Source organism: Falco cherrug, chromosome 7 (genome assembly GCF_023634085.1).
Source record: "Falco cherrug isolate bFalChe1 chromosome 7, bFalChe1.pri, whole genome shotgun sequence".
NCBI lineage: Eukaryota > Metazoa > Chordata > Aves > Falconiformes > Falconidae > Falco > Falco cherrug.
Window position 1 is genome coordinate 1,886,390 of NC_073703.1, and position 19,303 is coordinate 1,905,692.

A 19,303-nucleotide genomic window follows, 5' to 3' on the forward strand; every position below is an offset into this window, starting at 1 on the left:
AGTTTAGGGGGCTCAAAGGGAGATGCAGAGGATTTTTAGGGTGTGCACAATGCTGTAAGAAGGTGGTGACCCCATGCCAGGACCTGCTGCAGGTCCTGCATGTCCTTGAAGGGGAGATTCAGACAGCCTCAGCATGTACCCAAACTTATGTTGTTTTGGCCAGGAAAGAAATAAAATAATAAAAAAACCCCAATGGTTTAAGAGCTGAGACAGAAGAACAGAATTACCGTATGCCTTTTGGTGCTTTCTGAGTGAAAATAGCTTTCCAAGGTGTTTGGGAAATGTCCAGCCAAGGAGAGCATCCTCGTTGGGAGCATGTCCCCACGTCCTTCATCTCCTCATGGAATAGCAGGGCTGGTTGGCTGTGCAGGGGAGTGCTGAGGGGCTTTTTTGGATGTGAGAACGTGCCTGCAAGGGGCTTCAGGTTCGTGTTCATGGACCAGCCAAAAATCTTGCTGGCATCTCCACAACTGGAATATTTTCATCACTTATTTGGCTGCTCTGGTCTCCTTCATGTATGTGACTTAAGCATCGTCCTGAAGCAAATCTGTTGCTGTCACAGTGCCTCAGTGTCCCTTTTAGTGCTAGGTTTTCTCCCTCGCCCCAGCCCCATAAAGGTACCCAGCAATGCCAGCTCAGCTGCAGGATCCAGGCACCCCATAAACACTTCAAATAAGCAACATGGAGAAAAACATTACATTTGACAGTTCTGTGATCAGATATACCTGGAACATATTTCTCAGCCTTTTTCTTTTTCCTCCTCCTTGACTACTCCCAGCTGGGCTGGAAACAGGGCTCTGCTGTGATGATGCCCCATGCTGCTGATATTTAGGGTGACATTTCCCATGGAGGAGGAAATCCTGCACCATGCCGCATGTTTGCATCTGAAGGGAATGAGATGCAGCAAATAAACACAGCCCCAGTGTCGTCGCCCCCCCCGTTACACAGGTAATTTATTCCGTGGATTTCACGTCGCACAAAGCACCTGGAAAATAGCTGTGTGGGCTTTCCATATGGGTTGCTATTATTTTCCAGGGTACAGAAAACAGATTGTTGGAAGAACTCCCTGTTCTGTGGCTTGTGCTATTTTATTTTTTAATTATTTTTTTTTAAAGCAGAGCAGCAGTCAGTGCTGTTTCCTCTCTGCTGAACGTGGTGTAGAGATTGCTTCTAGTGCAACTCAAAGCAGGAAAAGGCTTAGAGTTTTTAATTAAAAGCTACAATCTGCTCTTTCCTCTAAATGCAAAGTCTCACCTACAGGATGGGAGAAAAAAAGAATAATAAAAAAAAAAATCCATTTTCACTCCATGAGGATGGACTGAGATTAAACCGCGGGGTTGCTCCTCTGCAAATCAAGTTGTGTTGCTCGTTGGGGATCTCAGCAGCAGGTTGGGAAGGTTTTAGGAAGCCCACAGCTCTGCTAGCGTGGCCACATAGTCGATATATTTATTATTATATAGGCACCCTTTTCTTGAGCATGACCCTCCTGCCTGAACCTCCAGCAGCTGTGCTGGGCCTGATCCTGCCGAGCCCCCCAGCCTCACCCGGAGGCTGTTTGCATCCCCTAGGAGGGGGAACCACAGATGTTTCCCTGGCCCGCCGGCTGTTCAGCAGCATCCATGCATGGCTAAAGAGGTCAGCTTGCTTTTAAGCACGTCACCGAGCATCTCTGTCTCCCCCAGGATGCAGGGTACCAAGAGCAGCCTGTGGGGATGGGTGGGAGGGAGCTTTCACTGTGGCAGCTGAAGATGCTGGAGGACATGGGAGGTCCCCAAGGGGACGTGGTGTCAGGAATGCACGGGCAAAGGGATGCTCCAGCTTGATAATCAGGGAGTTTTTATTTGCAGTGTAAATGGGCTGACTCCAAGGAGGTAGAAGATGGGTCTCCTATATTTGGCGCTGGGGAGCATGTCTAGCTCTGCCTGTTGTTCCTCCATCTGCGATGTCTGGCTCGTCGGGGTGGTGAGCCCCCGGCTCAGTGTTTTCGTCAGGAAGTGAAAGCTTTGGGAGGTTGTTTTTCCCCCCTTTTTGCTGATGATGGGGGAAATGCTCCAGCCCCTTCTCAGACATTGCAATTCCTTCACCACACCTGTATTCTGCCCTCCTTGAAGGGGGACCATTGCCCCCAGGATGGCCTTATGTTCCCTGGGGGGTACTGGGCAAAGACATCCTGCCTGTCTGGTCCCATAAATGTCACAGTTTGTGCGAATAAAAGAAGGAAGAGAAAGGCAGTGAAGGGAAAAAAGTATCGCTATAACCTATAATAAAAGGAAGATGCTAATAAAGATATTGTTCATTTGTTGGACTGCGGGGCTGCATTAATATTCTCTCCGTCTGGCGGCTCTCCGCCTCTGAATTCAGAGCCGTGTCCTGGGTAAAACATGAAATGTGCTATAAAAGAAGGACTAGCAGCTGGGACCCTCCCTGGGGCAGATGGGGTCTGGGGGCTTACCTGTGCCAGGGGCATTGGCTGTGGGGGGATGTAACCCCTTACAACCCCCTTGGGTGCGTTTGGTTGGGGTCAGAAATGTGTTTGGTTTCTGTTTTCATCGGTTTGATCCTGAGTCTTCAGGGTGATCCTGGGTCATGTTCTGGGGCTTTTCCTGGCAAATTAGAGCCAGGGGTTCATGGGATGCACGAAATCAGTGAGACCATGAATGCGTTCATCAGATACAAGGTGAGATGCAGCTTTTATATTAAATCTCCAGCTCCCTTCAACTTAATTTTCCATTAAAACCCTCTGGAGGGATTGAACGGGGAAAGACGGAGAGGTGTGGGAAAGAGGACCCCTGCATCCTTCCCACCCCAGCCTGCACCCATCTGTCCACGCTCCCACCCTTCCCACCCCAGCTTGCATCCCTGGACGTGAGACCCAGAAAGCTGCTCAGGGCTGCTGGGTCAGGCTTGTTGGGGTCCAGCTGCCTCGGGGTGAGACTTTTGGGTCCCCCAGTCCTTCTGCTCATGGTGTCTAGTAGCAAAGCATCTTTGCAGGGGAGCTAATCCCCTCCCTTGCGCAGTGTCCTGTGCAAAGCGCCTGTGCTTAAATCTGGCAGAGAGTTGAGCCAGGAGAGCAAGTCAGGGTGGATTTGGGGGGAGATGAAGCAGGGTGCTTGCTGTGAGCTCTATTTGAGCCCCCAAGCTATGAGCCGGGGTGGAAAGGGGTGGCTGTGGGTTTTACAGGGAGACTGGCAGCTCTCCTCCCAGAGCCTCAGCTCCCCATCCCTCCCATAGCACATTGAAATTCAGATCGCGCCTCTCCGACGACGGCTCTCTTTGTTGCTTCTTCAAATGACTAATTGTCACTTTTTTTAATAAGGCAGCATCATGGGGAGGTGCAGGAGATTTCTTTTTTTCCCCGTTTTACAATTATTATTACAAAAAAGAGGAGGTGGGGAAGGAGAAACACACGCACCAGGGATAGTAAATCTCTTCCTCCTTTCCACACACCAGCTGCTGTGATGCTCTACTGCAGCGGCCAAGACACTTCATCCTCCTCCGGGGTTTACTTGGAGCTGTGTGATCGCTTGGGTAAACAGGGCGATTCCTGCTACGTTTGCTTTTTATTTTTTTTCCTTGAACTGGCTCTAAATAGCTGGGGAGAGGGTGAGCTGGCCTTTCCCAGCCCTTGGAGTTAACTTAAAACCTCTCAAGTTAATTTAAAACAGGGTCGAAGTCCCCTACATCTCCTGCTGGGGTGCTCCGGGTCCCTCCCCACCGTGGGGAGATCATGGAGTTGGTTTATGGAGCTGCCCTTGCTATTTGCTCTTAAAACTCTGCTGTTCCCATCCCTGGTGATGCTCCCCCAGGAGAAGGTGTGCCCCTCAAGACTGGTGGGACAGGTGGGTTTTTAGCTGATCCTGGACCTCCTGGATCCCCACTGGACCTGTTGTTCGTGAACAGAGAAGGACTTGTGGGTGATGTGATAGTTAGAGGCTGTCTCGGGCATGGCGATTACAAAATGATAAGAGTTTTTGATTCTTGGAGAAGTAAGGAGTGGGATCAGCAGAACTGCCACCGTGGGCTTCTGGAGGGCAGGCTTTGGCCGCTTGAGGAGCCAGGCTGACAGAGTCTCTTGGGAGGCAGCCCTGAAGGGCAAAGGGGTCCAGGAAGGCTGGTCACCCTTTCAGAAGGAGATCTGCAAGGTGCAGGAGAAGGCTGTCCCCATGTGCTGAAAGACAAGCCAGCAGGGAAGCAGCCAGCCTTGGCCCCAGGGTTGGTCTGAGCCATGCAGGGACGGATTTCAGGAACAGCATGAAAGAAAACCCCCCTCTCCTCCTTTTATTTGTCTCAGCACATCTCTCGCTATGAACTACCGCCAGCCTGGTGCCAGCTGGACCGTTTACGATGGCAATAAAAGCCAAACGGTGATATAAAATTGCACCTGTCATAATTGGGTTTGATTTAACTGTGGATGGAGACAGCTGATGGTGATGCTTGTTTGATATGTTGTGTGAGGGTGCCTTGCCCAAAGGATGCTGCTGTGGCCATGTCCTCCTGCCATATGCCGGACTCTCGAGCATCTGTTTTGCGGGGGAATAAAATCACTTTGATTCTCCCTGAAAGCAGGATGCTGTGTGAGCTCATGGTTTAAAGTAATGGGAGAAAAGGACGGCTGCCATTTTAATTTGATGTCAGGGTTTGGTTTTTTTTCCCCCTTTCTTTTTCTTCCTGAACTTCATAGGAGACTGGATGGTGCTGACAGATGAGGAGAACCTTTTAACTCTTGCTGCTCCAGAAACTCACTGCTGTATTTTCTCCTTTCCTAGAAAGGCAGCCAGGCCAACAACCAAAAGGTCTTTTGTTCCCTGGTTTTTACTGGCTTTGGCTTATCCTGCTGGAGACAGGACAGGAGCAAATGCCGGTTGTACAGAAGCAGTGGTATTTACACCCAGAAAGCATCTGGCTTGTGTGTAGCTCCTGTACTGTACTGGACCAGGGGTGAATGTATTTACCTTGTTTCCCTTTTCCCCTGGTCACAAGAACTGTAGGAATCTCTCAGTGCAGGTTTTGGGGTGGTTTGGTGTATTGCAAGAGGACGCGGGTTACGAGCCCCTCAGAGAGTAATAGTGGATTTAATTGTGGTGGTTTCTTGATTGTTTTAATATATTGGATGTTTTCTGCTGCTCCCTGCTTGTTTTTCTCCCAGCTATTTCTTCTATTATCCTTTCCTAACGAACAAATAAGGCTTGGGCTTGTGGGGCATGCAAAGGATACCCCGGCAGCTCCTGAGCTTTTGGGTTCTTCAGGATTTTGATCTGCATTGTGGCCATAGCTAAGGAAGGGGAAAGGAGCTCCTGGCACCCTTGGGGTTGGACTCATGGCAGCATTGTTCGAAGCAGCATCCTATTTTCAGGCTCATAAAGGTGATGCTCCAGCTCAGCCTTCGTTGAGAGAGCAGACCTTGTGTGCGGGTACCCGGTGTGTTACCCAGGTCCTGATACTGGCTGTAGCACATCCAGACCCTGTGTTATTTGATTTCCTTTCTCAATATAATGAGTGTAAATGGGAAGGGAGGTACCACTGGCAGGAGTGCTTGCTGCCAGCCATGGAGAACAAAACAGAGGTAGTAGCATCTCCCTGGAAATCCCATGAGCACTATAATTGGGTATTCAAGGAAAACACTGAGTACTGAGCTTGGGTACCACATACATCCCTCATCCATCACTACAGAGTCACGGGGCTCTGGGCAAGCTCCCCAAACTACTGGGCCATCTGAAGGCCAGTGCCTGCTGTTGAAAGCAAGCTTGGGTTTCTCCTTCAGGACTCCCATTTTATTATCCCATCAGATATTTCTGCATGACATCCTGGCTTGGTTTCTTTTTCCCGGCTGTGCTTGCTGCTGGGGTTTGAGAGCATCATGACCCGTGCTCAGCACAGCCCTACCATCCCCTTTTGGAGATGGTTAGTGGAGTGATGCATTTAGTCACAAGTAATGAAAGCAAACGGTGTAATATCTGTCCAGGGGGGGCTGTTAATCCCAATCTTAATTTGGGTTTTTGAGGACAGGTTGAGCCTGTGGAGATGGGTTCATGCATCATTGATGGGAAGTTAATGGGAGAACAGATGTAAGCAGCTGCTTATCTCTGTAATCCATTAATACATGTCCTAGGGCAAAATAGCTCCAGGGCTGCATGAGAAGTGCCTCCTCTCTCCTTCCTGACCTGGAGATGAGGAGTGAAAGGGAAAACCCTATTTAAAAGAGGAGGGGTGAAAAAAATGCTGAGCTCCTAAGGATGTCTGCTTGCTGCTGGCCTAGGAGGGCATCACTTAAACCAGAGCAGTTAGTTAGAAAGCCACCGAGCCTTGAGCACGCCTGTGGATGGGTTGAGGGAGTGTATTTAGGACCTGATGTGTAACAACATTAATGATGCAGGGAAGAGGATGCTGCAAAAAAACCCCAACCATAATGGCTTGAAACCAGGCTAATGGGGCACACAGGAGTAAGCTTGTTAAAAAAAAAAAAAAAGGCTGGTCATCAAAAATCAAACCCAGTCGGAGTTCGTATCTTCTGGAAGAGAGAGGGAAAAGGGAGGTTTAGCTGGAGACAAAGGACCTTTGTCTCTAATTACAGGAACAGCAGAGGCGGTGAGGGAAGATGAAAGCTCCCTGTAAAGTACCAGGTGTTTTGATGTGCAATCGAGTTACCTCCAAGATGTTCTAGGAGGATCCCCCAAGCCAAATTAGCTTCTGAGGGTTTGTTTTAAAATAAAAGCCATGAAAAAAAAAATCCCTTTTTTTGTATCTTTGAGATGAAAAGCTTTAAACACAAGGGCCTGAGCCATCTCCCCAGCCCTCCCCAGTACAGAAACATCCCTCCCTCTCCTGCAAGGCTCCCCTTGGAGCTTTGCTGGATCATTTCCCCCCCTACAAGTTTGACCCAGAGGCCAGACCCTCCAACCCACCAGCTCCATGGGTTTTCCCCTCTGCTGTGACAATTTGTTTTGGATTTATGGCCTGTCTGCTCCACCTGGGGAGCTCCACAAGCATGGCAGGGCAGTGCATGGACTAGGGGGGCCAGGGAATGGTGACCTTTGTCGGAGACACCGTAGTGAGGAATCAGCCTGTGGCCTCTTGCTGCCTTTTCTTGTGTGAGTCTGGCTTAGAAAAGCCTTGCTTTTCCTAGGAGTTAAGGGAAAATAAAAACTGGAATGATATTTGAAGAAGAAATTGTGTCTTTAGGAGCCAAGTGTGCAAGCACCCAGCACCCATCCCTACCTTCACTTTGGGTGCAGATGCTTCCATCACTCATAGGCATCACCTGCTGTGTCGGAACCCAACCTCACCCAATGCACGCCTAATCACTAATGAGCATCTGAAGCTGGAGATGCTTCTCTAGGATGTTCCTGGCATTGGCAACTCTTAATTTACTGCCAGGACAGTTCCCTGCGGTCTGGCTTCGGCTTGGAGAAATGTATAACTGACAGCTGGTGAAAGCACCGTTTCATCCAGCAAAGGGGTGAATCCAGCAAATAATTGTCCAAAGATTATCGTGGCGTAATGGTGCAACAACAGCAGCCGCCACACATCATTAGAGCTTACCAGGGAGCGCGGGAAGAGATTCAACAGAACTAAAGCAAACAAATGCTGAGCAAAATACACAGCAGATGTAGCATATTAGTTGTGCACGGATTGACTTAAGAGCTGTGTATCAACAGCATCGAAGCAAGGCAGGGGTTGGCGAAGCCTGAGGCTGGTTGCATGTCTCAGACATGGCTCGGTCCTCATGGGTTTTTGGGTTTGAAGGGTGCTCAGGAGTGGCTGGGATTTCCTACAGTTTTTCTGTGGGACTTTGGAAAGAGGTAGTTGGGGTTTTCCCCCACCTCCCTGACTGCTGGATGGGTGCAATAACTCACACTGCCTTTGCCTTGTCCCTCCAGGTGGTAACTCTTTTTGCCCCAGCTTTTTTTCAGCCCTCAAAGTTCCTCCACTGTGCTAATACTGGCCTTGCTCCTCGGTTTTCTATTACATTTTATTCCATGTATGTGCGATGGGGGGCCAGTATCATCACTGTTTGCTCTGCGCCTTTATGCAGCCACTGGGGCTCAGCACCCTGCAAGCACTTGGGCTGCTCCATCAATGAGAACATGAGTTAGTGATTTTCAACTGCTGGTACATGAGGAAAGCAGGATCATCGGAGCCTGTGACAGCATCTCATTGCTTCTTGCAGCCATCCATCCCCTTGCTTCACAGGACAGGGACTGGCCAGTCTGAGGGGCCATCCCAGCATGGGAGCACGTCCCAGTTTCTTGCTGGGAATTCTTTGATCCATCCAAATCTGCAATGAACCTCTCCACAGGAGGGAATTGATACTAATAGCGTTTTGCTTCTTTTTTAGTATAAAAAGAAGTATTAAGGCAGTGGTGGATGTTGGCTGGGCGGGGGGGGGAAACAGGTACCCCCAGGTTAGGTCGCCCCAGTTAAATGTTGAAAGTGGCCGGGATAAAGGTTGTCCAGACTGTTAAATCCTGTGGGTTTTGGGTGGTTTCTAGGAGAAATGGAAATCTCTGGCTTTTGGGAAGCTGGCAGCAACTTTCTATCCTAAAGCTTGATCCTCAGGGTGAACAATCCAGGGGAAAGCAAAGCAATCTGGGACATAACTATCTGGTAAAAATGGCTTTGTACATTTGTATTTAGGTTTTTTTTTAGCCTGGTAGTGTATTACTACAGACCTCAGAGCAGCTGGAAAAAGGTTTTATTGGATGATGATTTTCTTGAATTGACCATCAGCTGCAGGCTCCCTCCCTGCTCTCCTCCTCTGCTGTTTTATACCCCTTCTATTGCTCCCCCATCCTCAGCACCCAAGTCCTTTCTAGTCACAGACGAGGATGATGATGGTCCACCAAGTTGCAATGTTACCACTTAGTTTCGCAGACAAGACAAACCCTCTTTCCTCCAGCCCATGAAACACCAGTGATGGAACTTTCTATGCCTGAGATGTGCCTAAATGCCACTCAACCTAAGGCAGAGTGTCAATACTCCCTGTGAGCCACACACCAAAGCTGAGCGTATGCCGCAGCAGCTGGGTGATGTTTGCAGGCTGCACTCATGTGCGCTGGAGAAACAGATATAGAACATCACCAACTTTCAGCAATTTATTCCACCTATGCCTTTTTTATTTGTCACTATGGTAACTACAAAGTAAAGATCAAAGCAGCATGCCAGCAGCAGGAAAAGGTATTCCCCCTGCCCTCCCTGCCTTTGCAGAAGTAACATAAGCTTGTTTTTATTTCCTTCCCATTCAGAAAAATCCCTTGCTGCTGGCCAGTGCTGCTACAAGGGCTTGTACCTGGTTTTGGCGAGGGATATATCTTTGTCTCCAGCTGTTGCAAAATTGAACCTCAAGAGTTTAAGTATCAAATAAACTGAATTTCCTTTGCCTTTGAGGCAAACATGAAGTGCAGCTTGATGGGTGGGTGATGGGGTAATGTGACAGAGGATGGAGAGGGCTCAGAGAGGAGCTCCTGTGTTTTAATAGTGGTGATGGTTTGGAGGGCTGGGGCAGGTCCTGGGGCTGGAGGAGAGCAACTGCAGCTACTAGAGGTTTGTGGGGTGGGGAAAACTTCTCAGGAGGAAACACTTGGTTGCTTTTCTTTCCTTGTTGAAAATCACTGATTTAATTAAAGGAAAAAGAAATTGTGGAGGAACAGCACGGTCAATAAGGTGGCCTGGCTGTGAGGAGCGGAGGTGTCCTGGGGGCTGCTCTGTGACCCTGCTGGTCCCAGCTGGGCTCCCATGGCTGTGCTGCTTAGGGGACGCCTGGCTCCTGCGGTGGGAGCAGAGCCACTCCTTAGGGTGCATAGCAAGAATAACAAGCGCCTTATTGAAAACAGGATGAGCCTGGCTGCATGGTGGGCTGGTGTCTCCTCCTGGCTTCATGGAGCCACTTGCCTGGGGTGGGGAGAGAGCTGGCAAGGCAGTGAGGCAGGTTATAGGGTTACCGCAGATCCTAAAATGCTTCATTCATCACTGGCTGGCTGGGCTTGTTGAGGATGCTGCTGCTGCCTGCCCTGCCCGCGAGCTGCCAGAGCCTTTGATGTATTGCACATGGTACAACCAGCCTGGAGGGACCCGGAGCGGTGGAGGGGAAGCCCATGTTGGAGCCAGCCACCGGGCTGCTGGGCATGGGCCGTCTGCCCATGCATGCCAGTCCTCACCCATCTCATGCTGGGCAATTTGCCAGGAGTGAATATTCCCTGCCTCAGCCTGCTTCCCAGGAAAGGCAGCTCTGATGGGGATATGATTGTCGCTTAAAATGGAAATCAGCAGGCAGCTGAAACAGCAGAGGGGAGGAGGAGGAGGAGGAAAAGTACCGTGCTGGCTGTCCTGGCTGGCAAAGAGAAAAAGAGGTTCGGGTCAGAAAAGGGATCACCCCAACAGCTGAAATTGCTCCTGGGTGTGCCCTGTGGCTCTGGGGCTTGGGATGGGTTTGGGGTCCCCATCCATGCCCCGTGGCTCTGGGATCTAGTATGGGTTTGGGGTCCCCATTCATGCCCTGTCGTTCTGGGCTTGGGATGAGTTTGGGGCTCCCATCCATGTCCTGTGGCTTTGGGATTTGGGATATGATTGGAGTACCCATCCACACCCCATGGCTCAGGATGGGTTTGGGGTCCCTTTCTATGTCCTGTGAGTCTAGACCAAATGTTTTAATGTGGATAAAAAGTCAGAAACCACAAAAATCTTGAACTTCGTTTGATTCTTGCTTGCTTCCCCTTCATTATCATGGAAACAGGGTGCAAGCGCCAAACGTTTAAGGAAGGGCCCCACTCTCTGCATATAGCTGCAGCTCCAGGGTCTTCAGTGAGGGTGCTCAGGATCCAGCAGTTGCCCTGCTCTGATTACCCTGTTAATTCTTTTAATTGCTAATAATTATGCTCTTCCCTGATAGGTGTAGAAATAGAAAGGCAGGTGCAAAAAGGAAGAGGATGCTCATTGATGTGCTGCCATCGGGCATCCTTCCAGCCATCGGTCCCCTGCCACCTGAAGCTGAATTCCTTGCTGAGCATGTGGCATTTCCAGCCCTACTTTGCTGATTTAAGTGAAGCCACTATGGAAGTAAGTGCAATCTCAAACTCTGTGTTTTTGATTATACCAAAATGTAGTCAATATACACAAGCAAACTTTAGCTCTGATTTAAAACAGCGAAAAAAGGGGATTTTAAAATGCGTGAGTGCATTTGAAAGTACAACGTTTGAGGCTTCTGTGTTGCATGTTTGCAGTGTAAGTGGTAATCTTTTCCTCTATGGGCTATAAAGCAGCTTTTAAGTTGGAGGGAATTGAATGGTGTGTGTATTTGTTGTTTCTGCAGATGAAACGAAATGCACAGTCACTGCAATGAGTAGTATAGCCAATTAGGATGTAGGCGCTTAAAAAATTAGCAGAAGGTTTTTGGCTGTCAGGAGAGTTTCTGGAGGGATTTTGAGGACAGCTGGGGCCATCTGGTTTTAAGAAGGGATTTAATCCATTTAGGAGTGGGATTATGCAATATATTTTCTTGCAGGTGCTGGGGCATGGTAGCCTCAGACTCGCTTTGAGTTCCTCCTTGCTCCTGCAAGATTTGCATTGCTCTGAAGATGGCTTCTGCTTTATTTTTCTTTTTAAGTAAAAGTGTTTCATACACAAAAGGGAAAATAAATCTGGGGATGCGCTGCCGTCATGAGGCACCACTGCTGTACTCCCCTCCACAGTGGAGCTGTGTGAGGATATAGGGCAGGACCTAGTCCCACTTATCCAAGCCTTGGTCTCGTGCTTAGTGTGTTATTTTGCCAAGGGACACTTGTTTGGGATCACTCAGCATTGCCACTGGGTTGTAGGGATGTGCCAAAGCCTACAGTGGGGCAGGGGAATGGTTCAGTGCAGGTGAGCAGAGCTGGTTTTAAATTAGCAGGGGCCTTTCTAATACTGCAAGACTTCCTTCAGCAACAGTGAGTTAAAATTAGACCTTTAAGAGAAATTGATAAAAGTAACTAAATTAAAATTTCTTGGGGAGGTGGCTCTAGGGTCTCTCCTGCCTGACACATGGGAGCCCAATGTGGTGGGCCCATCCATGGGCAACCAAAAGCCAAATTACCACTTGATTCAGTCTGGGTAGTTTTCAGCGTTTTTTCCATCCTTCCTTAATTGAAGACACATTTATTGCTTTAAGCTGATGCTTTCCAGGTAGAAAGGGTTGGGAAGGGGACTGTGGAAAAGCCACAAGCCAGTCCCTGGTCATGCAGGCATCTTCTTCAGCTCTGCTCTTCGGTGGCCAAGCCCAAAAAACCACAGAGGATCTTCATAAAGGCAACAGCTCAGCAGGAGCAGATCAACCCCCAGCCTCCTCCATCTCTGGTAAGAGACTGTCTTGAATTTAATTAGGCTGAGGGTAAGGGGGGGCGGCAGGATGTGGCCCTGGCTTGCTGGCTGTTGGAGCATGGACCTGCCTGGAGCATCCTCCAGGGTGCCCCAGCATGCAAGTTGACTTTGTGCATTTTGAGTTGTTAGAGGGGGAAGGAGGGGAAGGGGACAGGGTATTTACAGGGAAAGAGCTGTTTTGGTCATCCCAGAAGTGTCTGTGAAATTGTTAAACAAAAAACCCAAAGCTGACTGTGCTGGCAGAGGGGGTATCTGGATTTGTGCAGTGGCTGAGCTCACAGGGTGTTTGCTCAAGAAGAGGGCTGAGGGAGGGGAGTATCCATCTCCTGGTCTCATCCAGCACTGCTGACGTCTTATGTGAGCACATAGTCCCAGAAATTTGCACCCCACCAGATTGAACTCCAAACAGGTCAGTAAGGGGGTGTCAGCTTAATCCTGCTGATCCTGGTGCTGCTGGTTCGAGCTCCTGAGCACACCCCACTGCAGAACATACTTATATCTCCAGAGGGTTATAAATTTCTATGAATTTTATATAAAATTATATCATGTCATATATAATTTTATATGCATTTCTATCCCAGGAAGGATATAAATAAATATTTATAGTGCAGGAGAGTTGAGCTGTGGGATGCTGCTGCCCCCCGTCACCCTCTGCACCTCCCTGCTCCCAGCAGGGCCACATCCAGGTATCCTCCCCACGGTGCATGTAGTGGGACTGTGCCAGCACCTGAGATGCCTTTGAAAACATGTAGGTGATGGGGCTATATATAGAAAAGGGTGGGTTGAAGATGTTTTGGTGGAGGCATCCTGCTGGAAGATGAAGCCCTGTCAATGCCAAAATGCTTCCAAAAATCAGGGTTTTTTCCTGTTTTTCCAAATTTTCCATGAGCTTTCATTTTCTTGCAGAAGAAAACCAAGGAAGCAATAACCCCCATGTGAGCATGCATATAGGCATCTCTCATACCTATGTATGTGTGGCTGGGGTCAAAATGAGCTACAACAAGCCAATATATTGCTCCTGCATCGCCATCTGCAGCCCAGGACCTCCTCTTTCTAATATGCATGGCAAAAGGATGCAGTTGTAGCTGTATCCCTGCAGTAATTCCTGTGGGCAGGCAGGGTGGCAGGGCCATGGGGAATATGGGACAAGGGAGCACTTGGCATCATTGCAACTGCAGCGACATCAAGCCAGCATTTGCAAAACACTGACAAACTCAGTTTTGTCTGCAATGGATCAGTGTTGCTTGCAGCCCTTGATCTCTATCGCCATCGACAGAAGCTCTTCAAAAATTTCTAAGTTGCCCTTCGATCAATACAAAGAGTGTTGTTACCCTGCCTGATGCTTGAAGCCGCCAGTGTTAGATGCAGCAATGCAGCTGGCCGAGGGGTGTTGGAGCTGTGGGGAAGGTTCTGAGCTCCTCCAAGCACCACTGATGGTGTCTGATGTATCCTAGGCATTTAACCTAGAGTGTCACAGGACCTTGAAAAAGGGCTCAGGCATGGGTAGGAGTGGGCTGGAAGCAGGTGTCCTCTTGTTGGGTGGTTGCAAGCAGCCCCTGGGAGCTCCAGGCTGGCACTTGCCAAGGATGGGTTTTGCTTGGAGCAGGAATTGAAACCCTGGAGCCATCTCTACCACTTGTTATTTTGGGGAGTGAAAAGCCCTCCCCAGCTGATGCTCTTTGTAGCCTCCTCTGTGGGAACAATGCTGGATTAACCAGGTAGGAGCTTAGTTGCATGTCCATCACGGTCAGAGCTAGAAGTGGAGGACTCCAGTGGCAAGAGGGGTTTGCCTTGCAAGGGGGCTAGAGCATCCTTCAGAAAACACACTTTGGATATAAATCTGATGCTAGGCTGGAGGAGCTGTGTGCTTGGTGGTGGTGGTGTGGAGATCCTCGCTGCCAATGTTTGGCTTGGTGAGTCTCTCAATATTGCTCTGTCAACATGTCATGAAGTCAAGGAGGCCATCAGTTTGTGTAAAGGTGCTGCTGACCCTCCTGGCCATGCACGATCAGGCCTGAGGGAGTGGTGCTGTGTGAGCCCCAGGCAGCTGAAGCTGGGAGTGATACCCCCATGAGATGCTGCAGCACCAACACCACGCAAATGCAGGTGCATCTGCTGAAATCCCACTCTAGGTGAATTTTGACTCCAGCAAAGTTGGACAAAGAAGTGGTTGTGTCCTGCCACCCTTTGGAAGGAAAGAAAACACAAACCTCTTGTTTCTTTGAAGCTGTGTCAGAAACTTGACGTACAGATGCAGGGGATGGGTTGGTCCCATCCTGCAGTAGCTGTCAAGATTCATTGAAACTCAGCAACTGTACAAAAGCTGGGGATTTCCATACAACTTAATTGTTGATGCACATTCCCCTGGCTGCCTTCTGTCTTTTTTCCACTCTGGGTTTTGGCAGGCTGCATGGACAGCTTTGGTGGTCATTAGGAGGAAGGCACACCTGGCAATTGCCCACATGCGAATCTCCAGGGTGCACAGGTCTCTGGGGCTGCTCTGGAAAATATTCTGGGCAAAATAGCAAAAGTCTGCTTGTAAGGTGCTCAGGTAGCTCATCTCTCCTGGATGGCTGGGGCGATGTGTGGTTGCCTGTCTTTGGCCAGACCCTGTGGACAGATGCTGATGCTCTTCTGCTTCGGTGGGGGCACCTCTCAGATGCTCCTGCTGGGTAGATGGAAGGTGAGCACCAAAGACCACTGTGGACATCTCCATGAGCCTTTGAAGGATGCAGGAGGTTATTTTGCACTTGATATGGGGTGATGGGATCAGAGCCTGGCTGCCGTACCCTGACAGCAGTGATAGTCACCTCATTGGTCCCAAGGCTTTGCAGGGGCAAGCTTGCATCTCTGGAGGTCCTAGATGTGATGCCAGCAGGGCAAGCCAAGACCACTTTGGGGTGCATCATCTCACCTATGTTGTGGTGTGGTGATGCTCCATGGGAGGGAATAAATGGGGATCACTGTCTGTGAGAAGCACGGATCACAGATGCTCTAGTCCCTGCCCCATTCCCTGCATGGCCTGGCAGAGAGGGACCACGGGGTGATAGTGGCTCTGGCTCACCAGAACAATCCTGTCCTGGAGGGATGCCCGGTGCATCTGCCTAGGATGCTCACACCCCCCTGCCCAGGTATCACCCACCCAGGGGACATCCCCAGCTTTCCACCCCCCCTCCCCTCCCCAGCTCACATACATACCGTCACGGGCCATGACTCACACACAGCCGCCCCCGCTGCACACCCCTCTCCCTTCCCACCCCCAAGCGCCTAAATATACCTCCAGCTCCACACTGACACCCCCTCCTGTGCTCCAGAACCCCCACGCCTGCTCTCTCCCATTCTCCCCCCCGCCTCCTGCGCTGATGTCCCCTGCACTCCATCTCTCCCCTGGAGGGGGGGTCCTGTGGGGATTCTGGGGACAGCCCGTGGCTGCCCGCAATGCTCCAGCCCATGTCTCCCCCCGCCCACCTCCACCAGCGTCCCGCTGCTCATATTAATGCACCGCTCGAAGTACAAGCTGTGATGGAGGAGATATATTTAGACTAAATCCCTCGCAGGTGATTTTGAGTGGGGAGGCAGGATTTAATTTTTTGCTGTGATGGTTAAGCCTTGGGGTCTCTTTCAGAAGCTGCGCTCCTGTGCCAGCAGTGCCAGCAAAGCCCCCAAGGTAGTGAGTGCTTTCAGGGACCCTCCCCCATTGCACCTCACATCTCACATGCAGATCAGAAACCCTGCAGCACACGTCTGAACCCTCCCCAGACTGTCTATCCATCACTCCTGATAGATTTTGTTGCCTGGTATCTCTCAATAACTCTTCCTTTGCAGACCCCTTGATCTCAGTGATGGTCCCTGAGCTGGTTGTGCCCCGCCTGAAGCAGCTTGTGCTCGCTTTATCCCTCAAGGCTTGTGTTAGGAAAAAAGGAATTTTTTCCCCTCCAGATACATGTGTGTGCTCCAGCCCTCTAGCATATGCAACATGACTCGAGGTGGTTTTGCTTGAGCTGATGCCAAAAGCTGCATGCTTGTATGCTGCACACCTGGCTTGTGGCAGGGTGATGGCACCCACTGGGCACATGGTCCCCAAACCCTGCTCTCTACCCATCCATCTCTTCCTGGGTTTTGTCTCTCTCCACCTGTTTTAAGCAGGAAGGTGTTTTCTCCTTTGTGGCTGTTGCCCCTCACACACGCTGTGAGAGGTCTGTGACAGCCACAACATGTCCTCGCTCTCCCCATCATCCCGAGCTTTGCCGGGCTGGGAGGGCTCTTACCCTCAGCTTCGTGCAAGACTGAGCCACAACTTGAGTAGTCTCTGGGGCTCCAGTGAGACTTCCACTCCTGGTGAGCACAGAAATGGTGCCAGCAAAGGTTGAAGGCATCTCAGAGGCCTGCTGAGCCCCATCTCTTCTTCCTGAGAGCAGTGAACGTGATGGATAGAATGTACTAGCAAGAAAATAGGCTAAATCATGACATCAAATAGGATTTTCATCTTCCTATAATGTTTCCACCTTTTACAAGCAAATTACCTTCCTTTATTCCTTTTCCCCTGGCCTAGGAATGAAGCAGCAGCAGATGGGAAGCCCACCATCCGTGGCCTTACAGGTGTTCAGCAGGGATGGTACTGTCTCCAGGACAGAGCACATGTACGGGTGGCCCCTTGTCCAGGTCAAATGGAGGATGGAGAGACCCCTTTCCCTGCACACCCTGGAGCTCCAGCACCTCTCCTCATGGGATGCCTATCAGGGGGAAGCAGCAGTGTTTGCTCTGGTTTGGGGGGGCTTTGGAGTTAGGGGCGTGCTCGGAGCTCCCTGCGGGTCAGGAGTGAACGTTGCCTTGGAAGCCTGATTGCCTCAGGCTGAGAACAGGTGAGGAAGTTTTTATCATTTCTCTCACCCATCTGTCAAAGGAGGTGTGTTTTATGTCTGCAAACCAAAGGCTGAAATGGGAAATCAGGATTTATTTGGGAAATAAAGCTCTCCATATATTCGTTCTTTTTTTTTTTCCCTTCCCCTTCCTACAGTCTATTTATCTAATCCACTTATGTCTATTCATCTATCTGTCTCCTGTTTATCTGGAATATCTTTCAATATAAATCTATGCCTTTCCCTTCTGCATTATCTCTCTTGCCCTTATGAACCACCATCAATCTAATTATAAGATCGCTTCCGTGCTTTCCATCTTCAAATAAATTTTGGGGTTTGGACTATTTCTGTTTCTTACTCTACTTGTTGCATGCTACAGCTTTTCCTAACCACAGCCACCACTCTTCTTGAACAGAATATTTTAAGAAAATGTGTCAGTAGCAAGGGATTTGATTGATTATGCATGTTAGGCATTTGGGGATGTGATGTGGAGCTGGAGCACATCCCTGCAATGGACTGTGATGAAGGAACACTGGTGACAAGGAAGTGTGTGAAGCCCTGGGGAGATGTCACTGGGCCTTCATGGTCCTGGGGAAGGAATAAGCCCTTCTCTCCAGGCTATCATTGGAGTTGCAAACATCAAGTTGGGTTGCTTTCAAGCCATGTCCCTTCTCCATCTTTCACTTCTGCCAGTACAACTCAGAGCCAGCTTGGCATTCCTGGCAGGTACGGCTTCCCACCACCTCTCAGCAGCGCTGACCGGGTCAAATGCTCATTTATAAATGAGCAGCTCAGGGCTGTTTGTGCATTACCAGGCTGCAGGGATTGGTGGACAGGCAGTTAAATAATTTTTTCACACCACATCCTGTGGTGCCCTTGATTAATTTTATTCTCAGCGTATCTTGGTTTTGTGCTGAGGTCTTGTCCCCCCCATCCTGCTGATGTTTAACATTCCTGATGCCAGCATGTTCAGCCTGGAGCAGGACACTGTCTCCTCTGCTAGTCCAGCTCAGCGCTCCTTCCTTCTGGGGAGGGTGAATCAACCCGTTCCAAGCACCAGGTGCCTTCTTTGGACACAGACACTCAACACTCTTTCCACCTTTGCAGGTGATGCTGCTTAAATTTAGTTCTCCAAGAAGCCTGCTTTGCTCCTCATGCCAGGGAGAGAGGGCTTGAGTGCAAGAGGCTCATCTCCAAAAGCCACAGGTATGGTCAAAAGGCACTAATATGTTTGATTTAACACACTAGTGTCTAGTTATTGTATTAAAATTAGCAACAAGTAGCCATCAAGAAGAGAAGACGCCCCTTCCTCCTCTAATAAGTTCAGTGATGGAGCACCTCTTGGGTATGTTGCTGGTATTGTGTTGGTCATGTAGAAGATGGCTGGCACTGATGGCAATTATTCGAGCCTTTGGGAGACAGAAAAACAAAAGAGGGCTTCTTCTCCTCCACTTGATCAGCGTGAGGTGAGTGCAAATTAACCCACCAGGAGGTACCTTGGTGTTCTCATGATATGGATGCTCTCACACATGCTGCACTGGGACAGTAAAGGAGCTCGGTTCAAGGGGGATAAGCTCTGCAGGGTGTTTGTGTCTGGAGGTTTCCCCTTCCTCCTATATTTTTGTGATCCTGGTGTTTTTTTCTGAAATCCCCGGTTGCCTGAATCATGGTACCACCTGAGAGAGAAACTCAGTGTTTCCTACAGACAATCGAATACGTCCCTAGTTTACCTGCATCACCCTGATACTGTCAGGCTTGAGGAGAGATGTTGAGCTTTTCCTGGAGGGGGAAACTCAGCCACGTAATTATACGCTGCTGCCTCTAAATCCCTGGGCAGGACAGGACAGGACACCATGGCTGCCCCTTCCCATTGCTTTCCACCTGGGTCCACCTTCTCCAGCAGGACCATCTCTTGGCCTGCCTTGTCTCTGGCCATGCATACCCTCATCTCCTGTGTTGGGGTCCCCATCTCCTTTCTCAAGGGCAGATACCTCCAATCTTGTCCCCTTCACATCTTGCTGCAGCGTCATCGTCTTGCACTGTTGCTCCCTCCATGGTCCCAGGCAACTCTTCCCTGATACCCTCCTCGTGCC

At 49.8% G+C, this 19,303-nt stretch overlaps 1 long non-coding RNA gene across 5 annotated transcripts in view; it reads left to right on the forward strand.

Moving 5' to 3' along the window:
* The first annotated feature begins 2,494 nt into the window (after positions 1-2,494).
* Positions 2,495-19,303, forward strand: part of LOC114015409 (uncharacterized) — a 28,038-nt gene continuing 11,229 nt past the window's right edge. For 4 of the 5 annotated variants that reach the window (XR_008733310.1, XR_008733314.1, XR_008733312.1 and 1 more), the window contains exons 1-3: positions 2,495-2,677; positions 10,886-11,052; positions 16,904-18,416. This is a non-coding gene — a long non-coding RNA (uncharacterized LOC114015409). The other variant, XR_008733313.1, reaches the window with a different exon arrangement.